This window comes from Pipistrellus hanaki (assembly GCF_964339955.1).
Source record: "Pipistrellus hanaki genome assembly, chromosome: 6".
NCBI classification, from domain to species: domain Eukaryota; kingdom Metazoa; phylum Chordata; class Mammalia; order Chiroptera; family Vespertilionidae; genus Pipistrellus; species Pipistrellus hanaki.
Genome location: NC_140508.1, coordinates 57268312 through 57291636, shown reverse-complemented (window position 1 = coordinate 57291636; position 23325 = coordinate 57268312). Strand labels below are relative to the sequence as shown.

The window sequence follows — 23325 nt, the reverse complement described above, 5'->3', positions numbered from 1 at the left end:
TTATGTTTGCTTCTCCCTCACAGTATTAGAAGCCAGCCGCCCTCAGTAATCTGAACCATAAGTCTTGGTCTCAGTGAATAGTAGCATGAGATGTAGAGCTTAATTCTGTTGTTGGTGATCAAAAACCTAATAAATTAGAAAACTTGAAGGGGAAAAAATTACATGAAAACTAAAATAGAATAGACATTACAGGGAAATCAACAGTTGAAGAAGAACAAGGAAACCAAAAGATCAATTACTTCCTTTCCTCATTTCTTCTTTTTTTTTTTTTTCTTTTTAAAAAAATTTAAATTCTTTATTATTGAAAGTATTACATATGTCTCCTCCCTTCCCCCCCCCCATTGACCTCTCCCTGGCCACTCTCCCCCTGCCCCCCAAGTACAGGCCCTCACTCCCCTATTGTCCATTAGTTATGTTTATGTGCATGCATATAAGTCCTTTGGTTGATCTCTTATCGCTCTTCCCCTTCACCCTCCCTTGAAGAAGACTGGGTTATGTCTAAATGGAGAAGTAAAAGCGACTTCTTGAACTAAATAAAATTTAAGACTAGGACATGTAGCAGAGGCATTTGATCATTCTAGACTTTTTTTAAAGTAAAAATAAATTTTAAAAACTCACATTGAGAAATACTACTATAGAAAAAAATGGTGTTTATTAAAAACAAAGATATCTTTCTGTGCTGAATAATTTGGCTTAGGACCTCTCAGAAAGTTCTATTTTTCATTCGGAATAAATTAATTTGTTTTCTGTTAGAAATGAGTTTTTCCTGATATGAGTGATATAAACAGTTTTTCCAAGGACTTGTTTATCTCAGAGTGAATATACAATTAATATTTATGATCTGCAGAGGTCCTCATTTCTTCTTAAAACTTCCTTCTTTTCTAATGTACTTCTATCCGCCTTTTCTGGGCACTCCAGTCACTTCATTCCAAGATCCTGGGACTAGCAGACCATGCCAGGCCACTTAAAGACCATGCTGCTTCAGAATCAAGGTTCCCAAGTAGGAGAAAATAAATGGTGACAGAAAGAGACTTGGCTTTGGATGGTGAACACACAACACAATATACAGATGTTGTATTATAGAATTGTACACTTGAAACCTATGTAATTTTATTAACCAATGTCACCCCAATAAATTCAATATTTAAAAGTTTTTAAAGACTAAGGTCCCCAAATCATCTTGGAATTCCCAAAGGTTTTTTACAAGAGCTAAAGATAACCAAATAAATATCTCCTTCCTTGGTACTGCACACTCAAATCCTGACCCAGCTCTGAGGATACCACTAATAATCCTAGAGTTTAGAAATTCTTAGCAATGCTTAGGAATTTCACAAAAACAAGGAGTAGATGAGGCTTGTCAGCATTTCTCAAACTGTATTCCAGGATTTAATAAGGTACTTTATTTTTTTTTAATATATTTTTATTGATTTTATTGATTTTTTTTACAAAGAGTGAGAGAGAGGGATAGAGAGTTAGAAACATCGATGAGAGAGAAACATAGATCAGCTGCCTCTTGCACACCCCCTACTGGGGATGTGCCGGCAACCAATGTACATGCCCTTGACCAGAATCGAACCTGGGACCTTTCAGTCCGCAGGCCAACGCTCTATCCACTGAGCCAAACCTGTTTCAGCAATAAAGTACTTTGGAGAGAGAAAAATTTTTTAAAGATATCTCACATATTGAGATGCTATTGAGTATATCTCACATGTAACCTCTAAGGGAGTCATAGTCTTGTCACCATATTAAAGACTCTGAAGAAACCCTCAGTAAAGCAACCTCTTTCATTCTCATTGATCCAGAATTTTCCAAATTGTTTTCATCACAAAAACCTTTTATCTCAAGATATATTTTTATGTCTATCAGAACTGGTCTTCCAAGGCTTACAATTTAAGAAAATTTGAACAACAATTATGTCACATTGACTTGGGTGTATAAGTATGGGTGCAAATACTAGATACAGGAGACTATATCTTTATATCCATCACCTGTATTTTGGTTTGCTAAGGTGGGTAGCAATTCCTAACATCTATCAGCTTCCCATTGAAATGGTTAATTACCTTCACTTCTTCATGATGATGTTTATAAGAGGGAAATGATATGTCCACTAAAAAAGGATACCTGATACATATTGTCTAATATATACAAGGACAAAGATTATTTTTCAGACATTCAGAGTATCACAAAAATGAGGGCAACCTGACCCTGGCAGATGGGAAATCTAAAATTACAGTTCTGAAATCCATTAAAGGTCAAGTGGAGAATAGAGCTTATCTGGCAGCTGGGTTTGTTTCTATGTTGATCTACTTGATGAAAAGGTTTGTCGTTTGAGGATATCAATTATAGTCTAAGGTTGGGGAATAGTTTGGAGCATTTAATATGAGCAGGGAAATAAATGCACTTAAATTCTGCTAGAAATCACTGATTCTGCTTTGCAAATGATGCAATATTTTATATATATAAAGAGCCAGGGTCCATAACGTCCAAAATGACCAAACAGATGACCAAACACTGGAAGTCAGTCCTGCAGTCAGTGCTGCAGGCATAGTAACCCAGCACGAGGAGGCTACGGATCAGGCCCAGAGAGAGGCCCAGAGAAAGAAGCAGGGTCTTATCCACAGCCTCTGTGGCAGCTGTTAATCAGCCCTTGCCTCTCTTACTCTCGGGACCTCACCAGCAGCCACAGGGGCTGCTGATCAGCCCCACCTCTCTGATCAGGCCTGGAGATAGGCCTAGAGATACTGACTGGCATTGAAACTGACCAATCAGAACCAAATCTGGATGAAGTGCGAGGAGCCAATGGCTGCCTAGGAGGTGGAGCTTCTGACACTGACTGGCATAGAAATGGGCCAATCAGAACCTAATCTGGGTGAACTATGAAGGCAGAACTTAAGGTGGGGGCTGAGGATGGGTTTTAAGGGCAACAGCTGCTTGGTGTAAGGTATAAGAAAGCGGTTCAAGTTTTTAATGACCAGTTTGGCAGCATAGTGCAAATGGCTGGCTATCAGTCCAGATATAGGGATTATGTATTTTTGTCTGCCAAGAGCATCTCTTCCTGCTGAAAAAGGCTTTTCTCCCCTATATGAGCAATTCTATTCTATATAATCTATGTATACTAATAAAAGGGTAATATGCTAATTAGACCAGGTCAACCAGCCATCTTCTGGACATCCGACTTCCTTCTAGACAAAGCCGGGGTGGTGGGGGCTGAGTCAGAGGCAGTTGGGAGCAATCAGGCAGGCAGGAGAGGGGTTAGGGGCAATCAGGCAGGTGAGTGGCTAGGAGCCAGTGGTCCCAGATTGTGAGGGATGTCTGACTGCCGGTTTAAGATCGGACCAAGGGGCCCCAATTGAAGAGAGTGCAGGCTGGGCTGAGGGAACCCCACCACTACCATCACCACCACCACCACGCACAAATTTCATGCACTGGGCCACTAGTACAATAATAATACAAAGAATCTTCAACGATTCTTTTTTAATAGTAAGCATTTATTGAGAGACAGATATAAGCATGTATCTGATATATATATATATATATATATATATATATATATATATATATATATATATATATATATTAGGGAACACATAAAACCAGGGCAAAGTGAAGGCCTGCTAAAAGTGTGCTGGGTATAAATGAGCTAATTCCCAGGTTCTAAATGGCAGCATTTTTATTATCAAATCTGTTTTTCATAAATACTCCCTTTGAGGGTTCTGGAGGCCAGAAAGGAAGCTGGATGAAAGAAGCCACAGTCTCCTGTATTCATGAGGTTTGTGAAAATATGTAAAGAATCCACAGGGGAAGGAATTGGGAGTGCAGACACTGCCACATGTTTCCAAACCATCCCACATTACCCCTTAACCCATTCCTTAGCTCATTAGCCCTCTGCCATCTTTAAGTAAGACAAATTTTCATTTCTTGTTTTATCTTTTTTCTTTTTTATATACATACTAGAATATAATACCTTAAACTATAGGGAGAAATGCAAAATTTATCAACAGTAACATTCTAAAGTTTATTTTAAGATACTGTGGTAGCCTTACATAAACAGGTATTTTATATATTTTTAGTTTGTTTGTTTGTTTAGGACTTTCCATAATTACATTGATCTTTCCTTTAAGTGACCAGGATGTCCCATTCCATTTTTGAGGATAGCTTTCTCTGCTTCCCTTACAGTGTTGGGTTTCTACTTTGCATCTCATTCTTATTTCTGGTTTTAAGACACACAGATTTTTTCATGTGAATCAATAAATTTAGAATTGATAACCACTAACCATATACACTTTAGATGGGAAAATAATTCTGTCTTACAATGTCACTAAATTTTTTTAAATGTATTTTTATTGATTTCATGAGAAGAAGGGAGGAGAGAGAGATAGAAACATTAATGATGAGAGGGAATTAATGATTGGATGCTTTCTGCACACCCCACACTGGAGATTGAGCCCGCAACCTGGGCATGTGAACTGACTGGGAATTGAATTGTAAGCTACTGGTCCATAGGTTGATGCTTAACCACTGAGAAACACTTCCAATACTTTCAGTATTTCTAAAAGCACTTTTCTATTGTGGTGACTTCATATCACTAGTTAATATTTTCAAAATTATCTATTTGGAGTTTGGTTCTCATCTTTAAGAGTCATAATTTTGATCATTCTAAATTTGGGGGCCACTATCTTATAAGATTTGACAAAATCATCATGTTAACCTATAAAAATGATTAATGAATGGATATAACAAAGCAAGTCAGCTTTTCTGTTATGTTGCTTACATATGCTTACATTAGTAATATTATTTTTAATTTTTAAAACTATCTTTCCATTTTATGAAGGCTGACTCAGGAAAACCCAGGTAATATAATCAGAAAATCCTTCTAACTGGGCACCTATCAGCTGAAGCACATGAACGTACTGAATACAAAGATGTGAGAGACAGTGCCTGTATCACTTTCCTATCGCTGCTATAGGAAAGTATCACAAACGTGGTGACTTACTAGTAAAACAACACAAATTTATTATCTTAAGTTCTGGGGGGTTAGAATTATGAAATGGGTCTCACTAGGCTACACTCATGTTGTCAGAGCTACTACTTTCCTCCTAGAGGCTCTAGGGAAGGATCTATTCCTTGCCTTTTTCAGCTCTTAGAGGCTGCATACATTCTTTTGCTTGTGACCCCTTCCTTCACCTTCAAAGCCAGCAATGGCTGGTCAAGTCTTTCTCTCTCTGGCTGACTCTGACTCTGACTCTCTGACTCTGACTCTCCTCCATCCCCTTTTCACGTATAAGGACCCATGAGATTATATTGGGCCCACACAGGTAATCCAGAATTATCTTCCCATTTTAAAACGCTTAATCACGTCTGCAAAGTCCCTTTTGCCAGATAAGATCACATTTATAGGCTCCAGGGGTAAGGACTAGAATAGCTTTGTGAGGACAACTATTCTGTCTCTTACAAAGCCTCCAACATCTGTTCCATGAGGAGGGCCCATGTTCCTACACTTTCTCCGAGGGTGGGTTGTAGTAGGAAGTGTCCTACTTTATAGATTTTAAAAGGCTAATTAGAACCTGACCGAAGATTTCTTTGGTGTAGGCTGGAATTCTTCTCTTCCTCAGACAATTGAAGTCAGTTTCCATGATCAAGGCCTAAAGAGCAAAAGAAAAATTGCAGGAAAGAAACAGTTTTATATAAAGCCTCATTTGCTCTCCAAGGCGTTACTATAACGGAACATTGACATAAGGGAACTAAATACAAATATGCAATATTTATCACCAACACAACCAATGTAGTCTTTAAATAAAGCTACTAATACTATGGACAATGTGTCTATAGTTCTCAAAATCATAGTTGTGTAAACGACCTTCCTCCATGCTTTCTTACTGCTCTATTAGGGATTCCAGTCACACTCGACCACAATGGTCAGGTTTGCAAGAAAGCCCTCCCATAGCATTGTCTTGGTAAGCCTTGATACTACACCATTCCATATTGGCAGGGGCCTTGAATACCAATTATTGTGTATGATGTAAAGACCCCCCTGGGTTTCTAGGCTTATGGTGTTCTTTTAATGAGGATCTAAAGGGTAGCACTTTTGTATTTGTGCTAAGAGAGACACTGAGTGCTAGAAAAAATGCACCGTGTTCTTTTTCATATTCCTCTTTTGTTTGCTAATAATGCATCACACTTAAATCCATTTCACAAAAGAACATTCCTGTCAAGTTATAACTACATCAAGGAGAGAGAAAGATGTGTCTATTTTTCACCAGATTATGCGAGCTTCTTAACAATGCTCAGGAATTTTATTTCCAATGTTTAGAAAAACAAAACAAAAAATGGTGCTTTTTAAGTAATGGCAAATGTTAAACTATTGCAACCAAAAGAAAAACCCAATATGGAAATACTCTGTGCTTACAGATTTTTTATTTAAATAATCCTTAGACATTTTTTCATTATCTGCAAATCCTTGCTTGACTATGTCAGATAACTTAGCAAACTATGCTGCCTTCTCTCACAATATTGGTTGCCATGTTGCCAGCTAATGATGCTCTTATATGTACTGCTGTAGTTTAAGTGTCTAAAACAATTGCCTCTGATTTTATTTTATTTTATTTTTTGCCCTATTTCATCTGAATCTCAGCAATTTTTCTTCTCAAGAGATAGACTCTCTCCCCAGGCTCTGCCTCGGGTTCTCTCAGAGAAGGCCTCCGACTATCCTGAAGGGGATGTACCAGCCCCCATTGTCTTTCCTTCTTTAACTTCTCAGTGATGATTAGTTACTCTAGCATATCATGGAATCTTGGGTGAATTACTCTGCCTGGTATGTATGATTAGAAAGAAAATCTGATTCATGCAATGCAAGTGGAGAATCAGCAACTTTCAAGAAAATTATGAAAACATCTTCCTCGATCGTATTATTTATATATGATATTTTAACAAGCTGTTCCCTTTCCTAGGGATCATCTTTCAGATCAATAATAGAGTATACTCATTTGACCAGCTGGATCAAATACCACCTTATTGCTATTCCTAAATAACAATAGGCATCAAGTACTGAGCCCATTTGTGACCTTATTTAATCCTGTGTCATACCAGTGAGGGAAATATTATTTGCCCCATTTTACTGAGGAAAAGAATTAAGAATCTTGAAGAACAAATAATTTGCCAAAAAAGCATGCACTTAGTAAGAGACCATGATACCATACTCTCTCCCACCTCCCAGATACTAATTTTATTTCATTCACTTTTTCATATATATATATATATATATATATATATATATATATATATATATATATATATTCAGAGAGGAGGGGAGAGGAAGTAAGAAATAGAATCATCAATGATGCGAGAGAATCATTGATCAGCTGCCTCCTGCACTCACCACCCTGGGGATGAGCCCATAACCTGGGCATGTGCCTTGACAGGGAATCGAACCCTGAACTCCTGGTTCATAGGTTGATGCTCAACCACTGAACCCCGCCAGCTGGGCCATTCACTTTTTCTTACTGTCATTCCTCAGCAATATGGCTAACAGTGTTTGCCTTTTACAGTCATACAAATATTCTCTGAGATGATTTAATACTCCTTAATTATTTGCTTAATGCCTCATTTCCTCTCTGTGATGATAGTCCTTTGTCTGATCCTCATTATCAGGGAAATTCCTCATATGGGGAAAGCTGCTGCTCTGTTTATTTCTAGCCATCTATGCACTTACTATTTCACTTCGGCTTTCAGTTGGGCCTTTAGAACTGAAATGCACCATTGATCATCCCAAATAGAGATGGGGAGGAAGGAATTTCTCTCTTAACAGATTTGGAGGCTTTCCAGCCTAACCTTTTCTCCATAAAAACCTCAGGCTAGGTTTCAATAAAGCTATTTTTTAAATAGGCCTCAAAATTCAAGGGCTTCAGGGCAACAGGGTTATCGAGGAAAAGTCCGTTTTCTTTTGGCGGACTATGGAGGGAGGGAGTTGCTCACGTTAGAAAGGGTTCTCATAGGCCTGGAGGTGGAAATGGATGGAATGGTTGAGATACCTGAAAGGGATGGATGTGAGCAAAGAAAATAAGGATGAAGAAAACAATAAACTGTGAATTAAGCAGGAGTATCCTATTAGTAACAGGAAATATCTGATTTATTAGCCCAAGTTTCAGTGGAATGCTAGTATTCTGACCAAAGCTCTGCAAATTTGCCTTCCTCATGTCAGAGTTTGTCTGTTCATGGCCTGCAGCTTGGAAAGACAAGCAAAGGCAAGTGATACAGGTGTTCTTTGCAACAGATTTTCTCACTAAGAGTTCTAAGTGAAAACAAAAATGTGTTAGGCTCCTTTGGCATGAGTTTGTCCAATTCACTGGTCATTACATTACATATACAGGACTCATTATTTTCCAACTCCTCCTTACTTTCAATCTTCCCTTAGAGTCTTCTATTTTTATGAAATCTATGGTAATTGACTATCTTCTACGGTAATTGAGATTACCCTTGCCCTTTGCCTTACCATCGAAAACCAAAAATAAAATATCCTGGATTTAATATGAGGAGCAAAACAGACTAAAAGCCTGGTTACTGGGTTTTTTAAATGGAGACTTTATGAGGAATATTAAAACCAATTGTTCATGGTATGGTGTGCCTTTTTACATTAAAACACACACTCGGTAAGCAAGCTGGATGCTAATTGAGGTACTGATTTTTTTTTATCCTTGGTGGAGGATATGTTTATTGATGAGAGAGAGAGAGAGAGAGAGAGAGAGAGAGAGAGAGAGAGAGAGAGAGAGAGAACATGGATGTGAGAGAGAAACACGAATCAGTTCCCTTTCAGAGGCACCCCCACCAGGGATCAAACTGAAATCTGGGTATGTGCTCTGACCAGAAATTGAACCCTCAGCCTTTTTTGGTGTATGGGACAACACTCCGACGAACTGAGCCACCCAAACAGAGCTGGACTACTGATATTGAATTTCAACTAGTATTGAATTTCAACATTTACTGCCTTCTGTCCATGTGAAATGCACTGTAAGAAGAGCTACAAAAAGAAGTAAAATGCTTGGAATTTGAAACATAGGAGACATTTTGCCTGGAGATGAAGAACTCAGATTCTAAGACCAGAGAGCCCCAAGTTATAATCCAAACTCTTCTACCTGGACCTACGTAATCACAGGATGTAACTATCTCTCTGGGCCTCGGTTCTATCATTGTCTGAGTCTGTCCTGCCTGCTCTAACAAAACACCCGAGACTGAGTGGCCTCTGAACACCAGACATTTATCTCTCACAGTTCTGGAGGCTGGAGGTGAGACATCAGAGTGCCCACATGGTCAGGTTCTAAGTCTGGCGAGGCCCTGCTTCCTGATTTATAAAAAGCCTCACAGTACCTTCACATGGCAGAAGGAGCAAGGGAGTATTCTGGGGCCTCTTTTGTAGGGCACTAATCCCATTCCTGAGGACTCTGCCCTCGTACTCTGATCACCCCCTAATAGCCCCACCTTCTAAGACGATCACTTTAGCATTAGGATTCCAACAGGTGAGTTTTAGGGGGACAAAAGCATTCAGACCATGCACTGTGCTTTAATCAGAGTGTAAAGGTGAAGAGATCATGCATATAAAAGTTGACTCAGTGTCTGCTAGTTGGCAGTACTCAATAAATACTAATGAGTCAAAACAGGTTTGGCTCAGTAGATAGAGTGTTGGCCTGCAGACTGAGGTGCCCTGTTCAATTCCTATCAAGGGCATGTACCTTGGTTGTGGGCACATCACCAGTAGGGGGTATGCAGGAGGCAGCTGATCGATGTTTCTCTCTCATCAATGTTTCTAACTCTCTATCCTTCTCCCTTCCTCTCTGTAAAAAAAAAATCAATAAAATATATTTTAAAAATAAAATAATAAATCAATAAATACTAATGAGTGGGGACGATAGTAGTGGCAGACTTGATGGAAATGCTAGTGATGGCAGCAGTGGAGGGGAGAAGGTGGATGAGGTAGAGGTGATGTTGGTAGGGAGTGGTCTAAGCTAAAACAAGGACTAAAAGAGGCCCAGGTAGCCCGTGTTGTATGCCAGAAGAAGGATCTTGTATGTTTTGTAATGGGAGGCTATTAAATGGTTTCAAACAAGGGTCAAGCAGTTTAAACTGTTCAGATGCTCTTTTTTTTAAGGTATACTTGACATATAACACTATATTGGGGTCAGGTATACGACCTAACAATTTGCTATTTGTATGTAATGCAAAATAATAAACAAAATTAACCTAGTAAACATCTGTCATCCTGCATAGATGGTCTTAATGAAGTAAACTAAAATAAAGTTAATGTGCTTAGCTATGGAAAAGTTATTGTTAAATTGACCAAATATTAATCATTTTGCTTACCTGACAGTTGTCAAATATTAATTTCAAGATATGGTTAATGCAAGCATAGATAATCAGAATTGCTACTTACATTTAGAGACATTGAAATGGAAATTACTTAGAAATTTCTCAAAAATATAACACAGTGTTATACTTGATTGCACTGGCAGAAAACATCCCTGCGTTTTTCAATTTAGACTTAGAAAATGACAATCAATATTTTTGCAATTCATTTGCCAATGAAAATGAAAACCTCTAAGAAGAATTTGTTTCTGCAGCGTGGATATTGCATTCACATAACAATTTAGCTGACACCAACAAAGAAGAACGGGGGGTGAGGGGAATGAAATAGCTGCCCAGGAAGTGATCAGGTGCCAGGTTTGCTTGGAATGCCCTGGGATTCCCAGGAAGCCTAAGTGTGCTCTGCCAAGCCCCATGTAGCTCACTGATGGTCACACACCTTTTGAATTGCTTTAGAGGGCCCGTTTCTAAGATTTATCTCTTCTTGAAAAAGAATTTATATTTCTAAACTCCCGCAGGATGCATCATTTTGCACCATTGTTAGTGGTTATTACCACCATTTATCTCTCAAGTCACCCACCCATTCCATGTTGTATGTCTGAACGTGGCTTTGTACACACCTAAAAATGCCATTCCCGTTACACTTCAAAAAGCAGAAGTTGCTGTGGCTGTGTGGCTCAATGGGTTGGGCATCCTCCACGGCACCAGAAATTTGCAGTCTCCATACCAACGTGGACATGCAGGAGGCAACTGATTGAAGTTCCGCTCTCACATCAATGTTTCTCTTTCTCTCTCCCTTCCTCCCTCTCTAAAAATCAATTTAAACAAAAATTGTAAGGCAGAACTTAGTTCAAATCATTTCACTTTGATTGTATTTTTCCAACAGTAAAGAGATTTCTCTTTTTTAATAGCATTCACTTCTTACATCATCATATACGCAAGATTATAAAGATGGGGTGCCAAATAAGAAAAATATCTAGGAGGCTTGAAACCCTAAAACCAGTCTGAATTATTTTGTCTTAAAGATTGGAATTGTGCAATATAGTGAAGATTTTTTTTTATTTAACAAGCATTTATCTAGCACTTCTATTTGTCAACCAATGTTCAAAGATGTTCTACAAATATTAATACATCAAATATGGGGCATTTTATTTCTGATTTATGGTGGGCTTAAATTTGCCCACCATAAATCAGAAATGTGTCAAGCTAGTTCTGAGGACTGAGAAGAGATTTAGCATCATGGAGCCCAAAGCCGTAGAGAGACATGTTGGGGAGGAAAACCTTTTTTCCTCTACCCTCTTATGTTTTTTCATTGGGGGCCTGTAAATTAACCTGTCAAAAGACATGTTAGGCCCTAACCGGTTTGGCTCAGTGGATAGAGAGTCGGCCTGCAGACTGAAGGGTCCCAGGTTCGATTCCGGTCAAGGGCATGTACCTTAGTTGCCGGCACATCCCCAGTAGGGAGTGCTCAGGAGGCAGCTGAATCAATGTTTCTCTCTCATCAATGTTTCTGGCTCTCTATCCTTCTCCCTTCCTCTCTGTAAAATATCAATAAGATATATTTTTTTTTAAATAGAATAAAATAAAAAGACATGTTAGTAAGAGAAGACAGATGTTTATTTAGTATGTACATTTCGGAATTCACAGAAAAATATGACTCAAGGAGGCAGTTAGAACTTGAGGCTCATGTGCCATCTTAATAGGGGCAGGGAAGGAAGAGAAAAGCACTTGTGAATGACTTTTAGGAAAGAGAAATGGATCCTTAGGGAAACAGATGAGAGATATAATAGTTTTGTGATAATATCTGTTTCAATGTGGTGACATTTCTTCTCTCTGATGATAAGAGTCCATCTTCTCTTGTTGCAGAAACTTCTGGGGAATGGATTTATAACAACTGAGTTGTTTGTGAGGCTCTGCTTTTAGGAAGATAAGGGAGTTGGGGGGGGGGGCGCGCGGGGCGGGGACCTATTCTCAAATGCTATCAGCTCAAAATAATTTTATGCCACAGTGGCATCTTCTGGACCCCTTCAAAAAGAACCAGGGACAAAGAAGACTGCTCTGACTCTCATTCTTAGTTACCATTCAGACATCCTCATTTTGATGATTGAGGAAACTGAGATACAGAAAAGTTTAGTGATTTTTTTCGAGGTCAAATGGCTGGTCAGAGGTACAGTCGATATTTGTACCTATTTAGTTTGACTACAAAATTCAATTCCTTAAACACCATGAATTGTGCCTCTACTAAGCCAGCCTTCTTCCTTGAAAATTTTTGTATTTAAAGCATAACAAATGGCTTCAAAGAAATTTTTATTAATAGTATTAATTTGACAATACTATAACTAAAAGCAGTCTTGCTAATAATAGCAACCTCTTGACTCATCCTAATACAATCAATTTTCTTCATATCTGGTCATTTTTTTCTGCCATAAAATGATATCCAAAGCAGAATAACACTGTATTCATTAAACATAGGTAAGTCTGACCCTTGATTCATAGTTTCAGTTCCTTCATAGTCTGCCCTTCTATACACCTAACCTGTCCCAGACACCAAGGTCTCATGCTTATTGTCACTCAGCTCAGGGTTGATGGCCTTGATCAATATGCCACAGTATCTTCAGTAAGAACATTCAGAAGCTTTAGTTACTGCTAGAAATATCTGCCCCCAAAGAAATTGGAAACTGAATTAGAGATAACAAATATACTCATGATCTCTCTAAAATAGAGGTTCACTTGGGAAAGAAATTGAAGCTAAAGCTTGAATAGTTTAGGTCCCTGGATTGTTATAGCTAGATATATTCTAGGTTTAGGTTATTCTAACCCTTCTCTGCCATTATTGGACATGGTGCCTGACAATTTCAGGGACTTAAGGACCCCCTAAGACCCATCCAAGGACCATGTTCTCCTGCCTCCAATTTGGTTATCATATTGACTTTCAATGGGTGGTTAACCAATAAATACTTTGTTTTTTGTTTGTTTGTTTTTAATATTTTATTGATTTTTTACAGAGAGGAAAGGGGAGGTAGAGAGAGAGTTAGAAACATCAATGAGAGAGAAACATCAATCAGCTGCCTCCTGCACACTCCCCACTGGGGATGTGCCTGCAACCAAGGTGCATGCCCTTGTCCAGAATCGAACCTGGGACCCTTGAGTCTGCAGGCCAATGCTCTATCCACCGAGCCAAACTGGCTAGGGCAATCAATAAATATTTTGGATCATTTTGTGAATAGCATTGTTGTATGCAACCAACAAACAACACATTTTTGTTGGACATGTACCATCTGCCAGGCACTGTGTAGTCATGGTGGATACAAAGAAAAACCAGGTGTAATCCCACTTTCAAGTTTCCATCAGAGAAGGAAGCAGGAAGGCAGAGAAAGGTATGACAGTTCAGGTGTGTACCAGATGACAAAGAGGAGTATGAAAGGCTTTTACAGCACAGGAGATACTTGAGTTGGTTCTTGGAAAATGGGTAGGTGTGTGGAAGCCACTCACATGACCATTCACGAATTCAAATTTTGCCCATTAGAATCTTATCCATTCCTTTACAAAGCTATTTAAAAATCTCAGGAGATTCTGCTGAGGATGGCAAAGGAAAAAGTCTTTATTTCAAAATTTCCTTCCAGGTCTTGTCAAACTATGTCTACATCTGATATTTCCAACTCTAGTCTGTAATCCAAGATAAGACCGGAAGCTACAGCCTTACACAACTTGATTAGCATTCTTTAGACTTTCACTGTGATGGTGTAATGACAGCACACAGACGCCAGGGGGCAGTGCAATTTCACTGAAATCTTAGGAAGTGCTCATGTCTCATTTTCACCAAGAACATTTACAACATCCTGAGGTAAAGGTGACAGACATTCTAAGAAACAAAAGGTTCTGCTGAGTGGGGGAAAGATGTATAAATCCTTTCCTTGAAAGCTTCCTGAGTTGCCATTAAAATTGCCTTTCAGCCTGTGCACAGCTGAACATTTTGCAAATATTCCTTGCAAAAGAATTACTTTTCATTTTTTCTTACTACAGTTGCCCCCGATATTTCCAGTCCTCTGCCTAAGAAATGGGCATCCTCACCGACCCCCAAAGTGTCCAAATTATATTGTTGGAACTTTCTGTTGTAGCCTCTGCCCAAGTGGGGGCTCTCCTCCCTCCATTCCCATTCAGCCAATCCAGCTGCACCTTTCGCTAGAGCTGTGGTTGGTTCCCTTTAAGGTAATTCGGGCTGTGTTTTGTTTCCCGCTTGGCAGCGCCAGGTGTCTGCCCTCCCTTGGCCCCCAAGGATGAGAGATCAAAGGTGTGCCTGCATCTGCCTCCTGGCCAGCTCTTTAATCAGTTACATGTTCAAAAGGTACAAGTGCAGTATTGTGCACTTCAGGAGGGAGGATACATCAGAGAAGTAGAAACAGGCAAAATCCTAGAGTGTTTACATTCACTAAAATGACACGAAACTTATCTGTCTACATAGCAGCCCTGCCATTGGGTAGTGTTTTCATTTTAAAAAGACTGTTCTTTTCATTTTAAAAGACTGTTTTCATTTAAAAAGTCTGTTCAGGTACATTATGGGTAATTGGTAATCTCCCTTTCTTTGATTGGAGCTCTTCTGAACTCATGTAATGAAATATTGTGTGTGGACCCCTTTGATGACTAGCGTTAAGTAGAAATACAGCAAGGCAAAGGAACATACTTTTTAAGTTGTAAAAATTAAAATAAAAGGACAATTATTGATACTTATAAGGGCATGTTCAGAAATAAATTATAAGAACATTTATTTAACTTACGGCAAAAATGGCAGATTAAAAACTTACTGAAATAAAGCAGAAATGTTTTAAGAAAGACTATTTCCACCGAAACCGGTTTGGCTCAGTGGTAGAGCGTCGGTCTGCGGACTGAAAGGTCCCGGGTTCGATTCCGGTCAAGGGCATGTACGTTGGTTGCGGGCACATCCCTGTTAGGGGGTGTGCAGGAGGCGGCTGGTTGTTGTTTCTCTCTCATCAACGTTTCTAGCTCTCTATCTCTCTCCCTTCCTCTCTGTAAAAAATCAATAAAATATATTTAAAAAGAAAGAAAGACTATTTCCAATAGAACAACTATTTACTACATCCACAGGACTAAATAACTGGGGAGAATGCAATTTCAAAAAACAATTAGATATGAAGAAAACAATTATTCAGGCTGTGGGAATGGAGAGAACCGACTCTTTACCCAGACATCAGCCCTAAGGCTCAGTCCTCCTTTGGATGAAGGGGTACAAGAAAAAGTTCATTAGAAATTATTTCTAAACTTAAACTAAGGAATATATAAACAATTTGAGCACCCTCTTAGATGCTCAGGAAAGCTCCCTGATTTTCACCAAAGACATAAATGTGAGCGGGCACTGATTGTTCTTGTTTTGAGTTGTTTTTTCCCCTCTGCACTCCAGTCCCACACACACCCAGCAGCAACCTTTTGCCTCCTCTTCTGTGTGCCAGGCGGAGCAGCCCTCACAGACAATAGCAAGGCAGGAGCGGTGGCCTAATATCATGTCACACTGTCTTTCCCAGCTACAGTGGCTTTGAATGTAAATATGCACCGTGTGTGAGAGAAGAATCGTGGCACAGTTATTAAAGGTTGTGGTAAGGAGAGAATCCTTATCAGCTGCATCAAATATTTCATTCATCTTCTTAACAAATATTTGTTCAGCACTTACTTTGTCCGGACACACTGCTGGACTCTGAGAATTCAGTGATGATCAAAGAGTCCTGCTCTCTGTCCATCAGAGTTTACAATCTAGAGGAGGAGACCAGCATTAATGAAATAATCACAGAGGAAATTGCTCTGAAAGAAAGAAATACAGTTCTTGTGGGAGAATTTACTATAACAATGAAACTCACCTAGAGGTTCAGGGAGAGCTTTCCTGAGAAAATCCTTGTAAACTTAGAGCTGAAAGACCAGGAAGGGTGAGGAGATGTTAATGTTCATGTTAATATTAATATCATGTTAATATTCAGAGAACCGGAAGCATAGTATGGCTGTTGTACAGAAAGCTAAGACATTTGATGTAAGGTGAGGTCATAATTTAGGGACACCTGTCACTACATAGCTAGTATTGCCCCAAAGTGTAGTTCAGCAGTTTATTATAAACTGTGACCATAATAGGTCAAGAATTTAGACAAGGTTCAGGTGGGTGGTTCTTCTGTACCATATTCAGCAAGAGGTTGGACTAGTCTAAGGGGTCCAGGATGGCCTTATTTACACACCTGGCACCTTAGTTTCAATGTCTGGGAGTATAGGCTTAGCTGAGACGGTTGAACAGAGCACCTATAAGTGGCACCACCAGCATTGCTTCAAGACTTCTTATGTAGTAGCTCAGGGCTCCCAGAGACAGTATCCAAAAGATAGGAAGTCATAAGTTCTGGGACCACACACTAGCAGAGCATCACTTATTGGTCAAAGCAACCACAGAGCCCTCCCAGATAAAGGAGAATGGCAGGCAGCTCAGCACAATTGAAGTTGCCTAAATTCCTTTTTATAACCCTGGTGCAGAGAAGAGGAGGCTGCTGGGCATGTGTGGACTCAGGAATGTGTGGGCACATGAGTGTATGGGCACAGGAGTGTGTGGGCACAGGAGTGTGTGGGCACAGGAGTGCAGAGGCAAAAACAAAATCAATCAGTGTCCACTCACATTTATGTCTTTGGTGAAAATCAGGACGCTTTCCTGAGCAGCTAAAGGAAGTTGGGGTGCTCAGATTGTTTACATTATTCCTCAGTTTAAGTTTAGAAGTAATTTCTAATTAGATTGTGAACTTCTTCCTACCGCACCCTTCATCCAAAGGAGGAAGGACTGATTGCACGCTTTAGGGCTGATGTCTGGGTAAAGATTCTGTTCCCTCCATTCCCACTACTTGCAGAATTGTTTTCTTCATACCTAATTTGTATTCTAATGTTTAAACTGTTAAACTGTTAAAAACAGTTTCCATTTTTAGTCAGCTATGGTTCACCCTCTGCACACAAATTATTTAGGTTCCTCTGTAAAGCAAACTATACTCACTGCTTCTAAAGCCTTCCAAAAATCGTCTGTCTTTATGGCATGAAGTTTAAGTTTGAGATTCAGGTTCTTACCATCTAAATAAGGTCCAGGGGCTAATGAAGTTCCTTCGATGTGGTTCTCTAGTACAGTTTCTCTCAGTATGAAGGTTTGTGAACTAAAAAGAAAAGGCATCTGTTCCACACACAGACTAATGATACAGAGATGAAATCGATGCAATGAGCACTTTCATTCAAAGAGCAGAGAAAAAAGAGGCACACAGCCATCACTGATTCATAGCAATTCTGAAATTCATATGTTGCGAGTTTCTTAACTAGAGGGCCCAGTCCCACTTCCTGGGAATGATTCTCTGCAACTCTTGTCTCCACCCTCCAAACTCTTGGTTGCACCTTCTGAGTTATCCTGTTTGTATAGTGTCTTAGACAACTCAGGCTGTTATAACAAACTGCCATAACCTGGGTGGCTTAAACAACAGATACTTATTTCTCCCAATTCTGAAGACTAGAAGTCTGAGATCAGGGTGCCAGCAGGGTTAGGTTGTGGTGAGAACGCTCGTCCTGTCTTGCACGATGTGCTAGCACGGCCTTTCTTCGGTGTGTACATGTGGAGAGAACAATATCTTTCTCTTCCTCTTCTTATAGGGACACTAGTCCCATCATAGGGGTCTTACACTCATGACTTGACAAACTTCATCACATCCCAAAGGTCCCATCTCCAAATACCATCGTTGGGAATTAGTTAGGACCTCAACATTTGAATGGGGAGGAGGGAGCACAGTTCAGTCCATGGAACATAAGAAATGGTATTTGCAGCTATATAATCTTCTCAGCCTATTTCCTGACCATAGGAGATTGGGGCCTTTAAAAACTCTTTCACTTTGAACTACTGCCTATTTTTTTTCCAATCTTATAATGCATCCTCTAGTACACTTCTCTTAAAATCTTTGTGGACTGCCTATGAATCTTATTAGACTTTACTCTACTAGACAAAACACACATTCACAATTCTCCTCAATATAGGTCCTTCTTTGGCCTGTGCTCAGAAGCAGGCTGCTGTGGGACAATACCCTTAGGATTCTTAGAAGCCCTCATGTCTCTGTATAAGTTTATGAGATACACACTTCAATATTTCTAAAATCATATAAAAGGGTCTTAGAGCCATACCCTAAAGATTATTTCCACCCTAATCAACTTCTTACTTTGAGAGTTTTGCCTTTAAAAAGGCTAGAAATGTGAAACCTTTTTTACCTTTTTCTTTAAACTAACCATTACTAGCTCTATGTTTTTCTCTACATATTGTTTGAAAACTGGGCAGTTTTTTTTTTTAACTTGTCTGTATCTACATTTTATTATATGCAACTATTTTTAAAAAAAAAAAATGAATTGGCACTTTAATCATTCTGCCTAGAAATCTTCTCACAAAAATCTAAGAATTCACTAAGTATATTTTCTACTTTCCATGTTACTACAGGTCATAATGTTGCCAAACTTTCTGCCACTACATCAGAAAAGTTGCGTTTTCTTTCTATCTTGGAGGTCAGTTGTTTTCTGCCCTCCCAGCTTTCACCAACAGTTTCCTCCAGGGCCAGGCCGGCCAGCTTCTTCCCTCAGCTGATGTGGTTTATCGGAACATCTACACCCGCCTCTTCATCATAGCAATCCCAGGGCTTCTAACCTGGTATCTCAGGGTCCCAAGAGGGACGATCCAACAGACAAGAGGAAGAAGCTGTCTGTTTCAGAAAGCCTGGGCACAGACCCTGGGAGAGCATCATTTCCACTGTATTTCAATGCTCAAAGCAGTCAGAGAGCTTGCCTGGATTCAAGAAGAAGGCACATAGCCCCCAACTCTATGGCAACTGGAGGGAGAAACTTGTAGCCATACTTATTCTGCCAACGGTGACATCATGAAGAGCTTTGCAAGTCATGTTAAACTTAAGAATTATAAAATGCCATATAACATTTTTAAAGGAGTGAGGGATATCATATAGTTGTACTTGCTTTGGAAAAGATCACTCCAGCTGCAGTGTAAGAATGCACTGGGAGGAGGATATTAAAAACTGAATGGCTCTTTCTTAGTTCCTCTTTCTCAATTCTTAGCATGCAGAGTCATGTGAACATGGCTATGATAATTTGGCTTAGGGTGATGACAGTAAAGGTGAGAACTGTAGATTCTAGAGATATTTGGATATAAAATGAATTAGCTAACATTCCTTGAAGTCCATTTAGGACATTATCTGTCTCCAACTAGTTGATAAACTTATAATAAAAGCCTAATTTGCTAAGTGTTCAGTCATGGGTTGGCTGTTCAACCAATTGAAGTGTAATATGCTAATGATATGCTAAGGATGATGAACCGCTGGCTATGACATGCACTGACCACCAGGGGGCAGACACTCTGACCAGTAGGTTAGCTTGCTGCTGGGGTCTGACTGACTGTGACTGAGCGAGACCAGCTGCCCACACCCTGGAAACCTCCCACAGGCTGGGCAACTTTCCATATTTCTCCAGGGGCCCCATGGCCCCATGGTGCACCAGTGGGGTCCCTCAGGCTGGCCTGTGCCCTTTTGAAACCCGGCCCCCTCGGGGAATGTTGGAGAACCGGTTCCAGCCCAATCCAGCAGGCCAGGGGACCTTATTCATGCATCAGGCCTCTCGTCTTAAATAAAAGAGAAAGTCAAGTGAGATGAAGTAGAATAAATAGGAAAATAAGCAGGGATGTGTCACATTGGGCCTTGATGGCCAGGATTAAAAATTTTTATTAGTATTTCAACAACCATGAGGTATCATTGGAGGGTTTTAGTGAGCCCTTGTCACACTTTAACCTGACCCTTTCTCCTAAGAATTTTTTAGATCAATTGAAATTAATCATTAGGTGAGAGTGGTAGGAAAGACAGTGGAGTAACTTTGGAATTTGAGAACTGCTGCAGAAAGCATTTCTGGTTAGTGTCTGGCTCTGACTTGTAGGAAGACAATGGACATGGTCTGCATGAATCACCCACAAGATTGGGAATTTTACTACACTAAAGATAACGAGTTGAGGAAAGAACAGTTTGTTTTCTTTTCCTTTTCTCTCTTTTGTGTTTTTTGTTTTTTCTACCTTTCAAACACTTCTGCAAACTGTGAAGAATTAAATGTGGGGTGGGGAGGGTGAGATCCATTGTGTGTATACAGTACATATGTGTATGTGTTATTGCTCACCCTGAATCCCAGGCAATGTCACTGTCAGCCAGTCACCAGATAATGTCTACTGTGTGTCCGGGAACTCAGCAGTGCTACGTGTATCTTTTCAGCATCAACATTAATCATTTCTTAAATATTCAAACTTTAAAAAAAAGTATTCCTATTATAAGATAACACATATACTTTCCCTCATTCTATAATTTTTTGTAAAATGTTCATATTAGCTATCCAACTAGATTTAGCTACTTTTTTTATTTTCACTATAGCATAGATACTTGTAATGAAAAGCCTATCCTACTATTTAAAAAAAAAACAAAAAAAAACTTGATTTGAGTTAAAAAAAATAATAATAATAAAAACTTCATATGGAGCTAATGAATCACTAACGTTTTTATTAAGATAATCTTTATAATTAAAGCCTTAAGTCAGACTTTTTTTTTTTTTTTTTAACTTATCTTTTCCTCCTTACCCAACAAATGCATTACTGGGCTCTGGTCCATGTCCACCCACATCTCCTATAAGGACGTGTTTAGGTTTTCTTTCTTTACTTGCATAGCGCCTATTTCCCACACACTGATTAGAGTGCCTTGTCCTTTCACTGTTGCTGACAACATGGTTAAACACAAAAACAAATATGGCTGAAAAAAAATCAATATTTTGACCTGGTTTCCTGTATAAAGATTCTACAGTTTACAAAAGACAGGATCATTGTTTAATAAGCCAATGACTCATACCTCTCGGCATAGTCACCTGACCAAAAGGATGACAAGTCTGTTTAGGCTGTGTTCTTCGTTGATTGCCAATGACTGTTATTTCCAAGGTGACCTATGTACAGTATACTTTTGCATATGAAAGGTTTAAAAGGTTTTGAAATTACTGGCAAAGTAACAGTAAATGCTAAGCTTACATTCAGCTTGTTCAGTTAAATTATAATCCTTTTTGTGAATAACTCAGTAAGTATTTTGAAGCTTGGGATTTTCTTTTCTGGGCCTGAGTAGAAAGAAACATCAGTTAAGATAATACTATGCTAGATCTGGTTCAAACCAGGTTGGGAGAGCCAGTTGTTACATTTTCAGAAATTTTGTGAGTCCGTTATTAAACACAGCCATTATTACAAATTAAATCATTTAAACTTACAATTAAATAGATTATATTAAAAACAAAGGTAATAGCTCTAGCCGGTTTGGCTAAGCCTGCAAAATGAAGGATCCCGGGTTCGACTGCAGTCAAGGGCACATATTTCAGTTGCAGGCTCAATCCCCAGCCCTGGTCGGGCTTGTGTAGGAGGCAACCAATTGATGTGTCTCTCTGACATCGATGTTTCTTTCTCCCTTCCACTCTCTCTAAAAATCAATGGAAAAAATATCCTCAGGTGAGAATTAACCAAAAAAACAAAAAATACAACAAAGGTAGTAAATACCTAAAAATCCTTACATCATAATCATCTCACTACATTTTGCTATCTATACTCATAAGGTTGTTTATATCTCCTGTACTTGTATAATGAAATATTATACAATGGTGTTGCTACTGCTTATCTCTTCTCAGCTCCACTTTCAGTGACGTCAAACTGGTAGCTTCAAATATGTCATGGTGGAAGTATCTACATAGTGTGTTGAAGTTGAAAGAGTTTTAATTTAATGACAATAATTTATATGAACGTAAAAAAAATAGTTTAACAATAAATCATATAAAAGGTGTAATAATAAATTTATAGGAAAAAGAGCAGTTGGGACGTTAGACAATGCATGAATTTGTCAAGTCATGGTTGCTTTGCTGGCTCTAGAGACAAGTGTTTGGCCCAAATCAACAGTAGCATTATGGGAGTGTCAATTGGCTCTAATAGAACTTGCAATAAAGAGTACTGTGTATTCTATTATTACTTGTAGATTGTGTACTACACGTCATTCATATTAGCAAAATTTATACTAAGCACACATACATATAGTATACATATTTTTCCCCCTGAAGAGTCCCTTGTTAAACACAGAGCAGACAGACACTCCTGGTTCTGCAGGAAACATGAAATTCAACAGGTAACTTGAAATGTATAATAAATAGCAAGTTTGTCTTTTTTGTGAACATAATCTGCTAAAATCAGAGTGTGTTCATGCTGACGCCCATTTGGTTTACCCATTTTGTTTCCATTTTTTAATTTGAAACTCCTCCAACTTCAAAGAGAACCGGGATGTCAACCAAACAAAGCTGTAAATGACGTTTTCTGCTCAGCCTACGGATCATGGCTATCACAGAGAACTGGGGGAATGTTGTTTATTTAAAACTATTACTTACAAAAGAACACTTTTTAAATCAAATCATTGAAGCAGGTATAATATATCTTGGTTTTGTATTTTTACCTTTGGATTCACCCAAAAAGCACAAGGGTCCTGTGCACTTGCTTCCTGAACAATTTGGCATGCTCGGGTAGTCCTCTCTCTGTCTGACCTGCAGGGAGTGGGACTGCCTAACACTCAGACCAGAAAACCCCTGCAATCCAACCCCCCCCCCAGAGAAGGGGGTTACCAGATCACACCATGGTTTTAACCACCTGTTACCTATTTCAACAGAAGCCCTGCTCCAGCCTATTTCAAAGGATCCCTGTACACAATCATAAGTAGGAAGTACTAGACACTGGTGGCCGTTGTGGAAAGTTTTATTAATCCATTATCCAGTGTGATTTACTTACAGAAATAGTCATACAGATTGGCCTTTGTTTCACCCAGACACATGTCAGATCATTTTCACGAAAAACTCCCTTGAATGTTTTCCCGGGGA

The 23325-nt window shown here is 39.1% G+C and overlaps 1 protein-coding gene across 22 annotated transcripts in view; it reads left to right on the top strand.

The window, feature by feature from the left end:
• DLGAP1 (DLG associated protein 1) overlaps positions 1 to 23325 on the top strand; it is a 573475-nt gene that overhangs the window by 469971 nt on the left and 80179 nt on the right. The gene's annotated exons all lie outside the window — the stretch shown is intronic.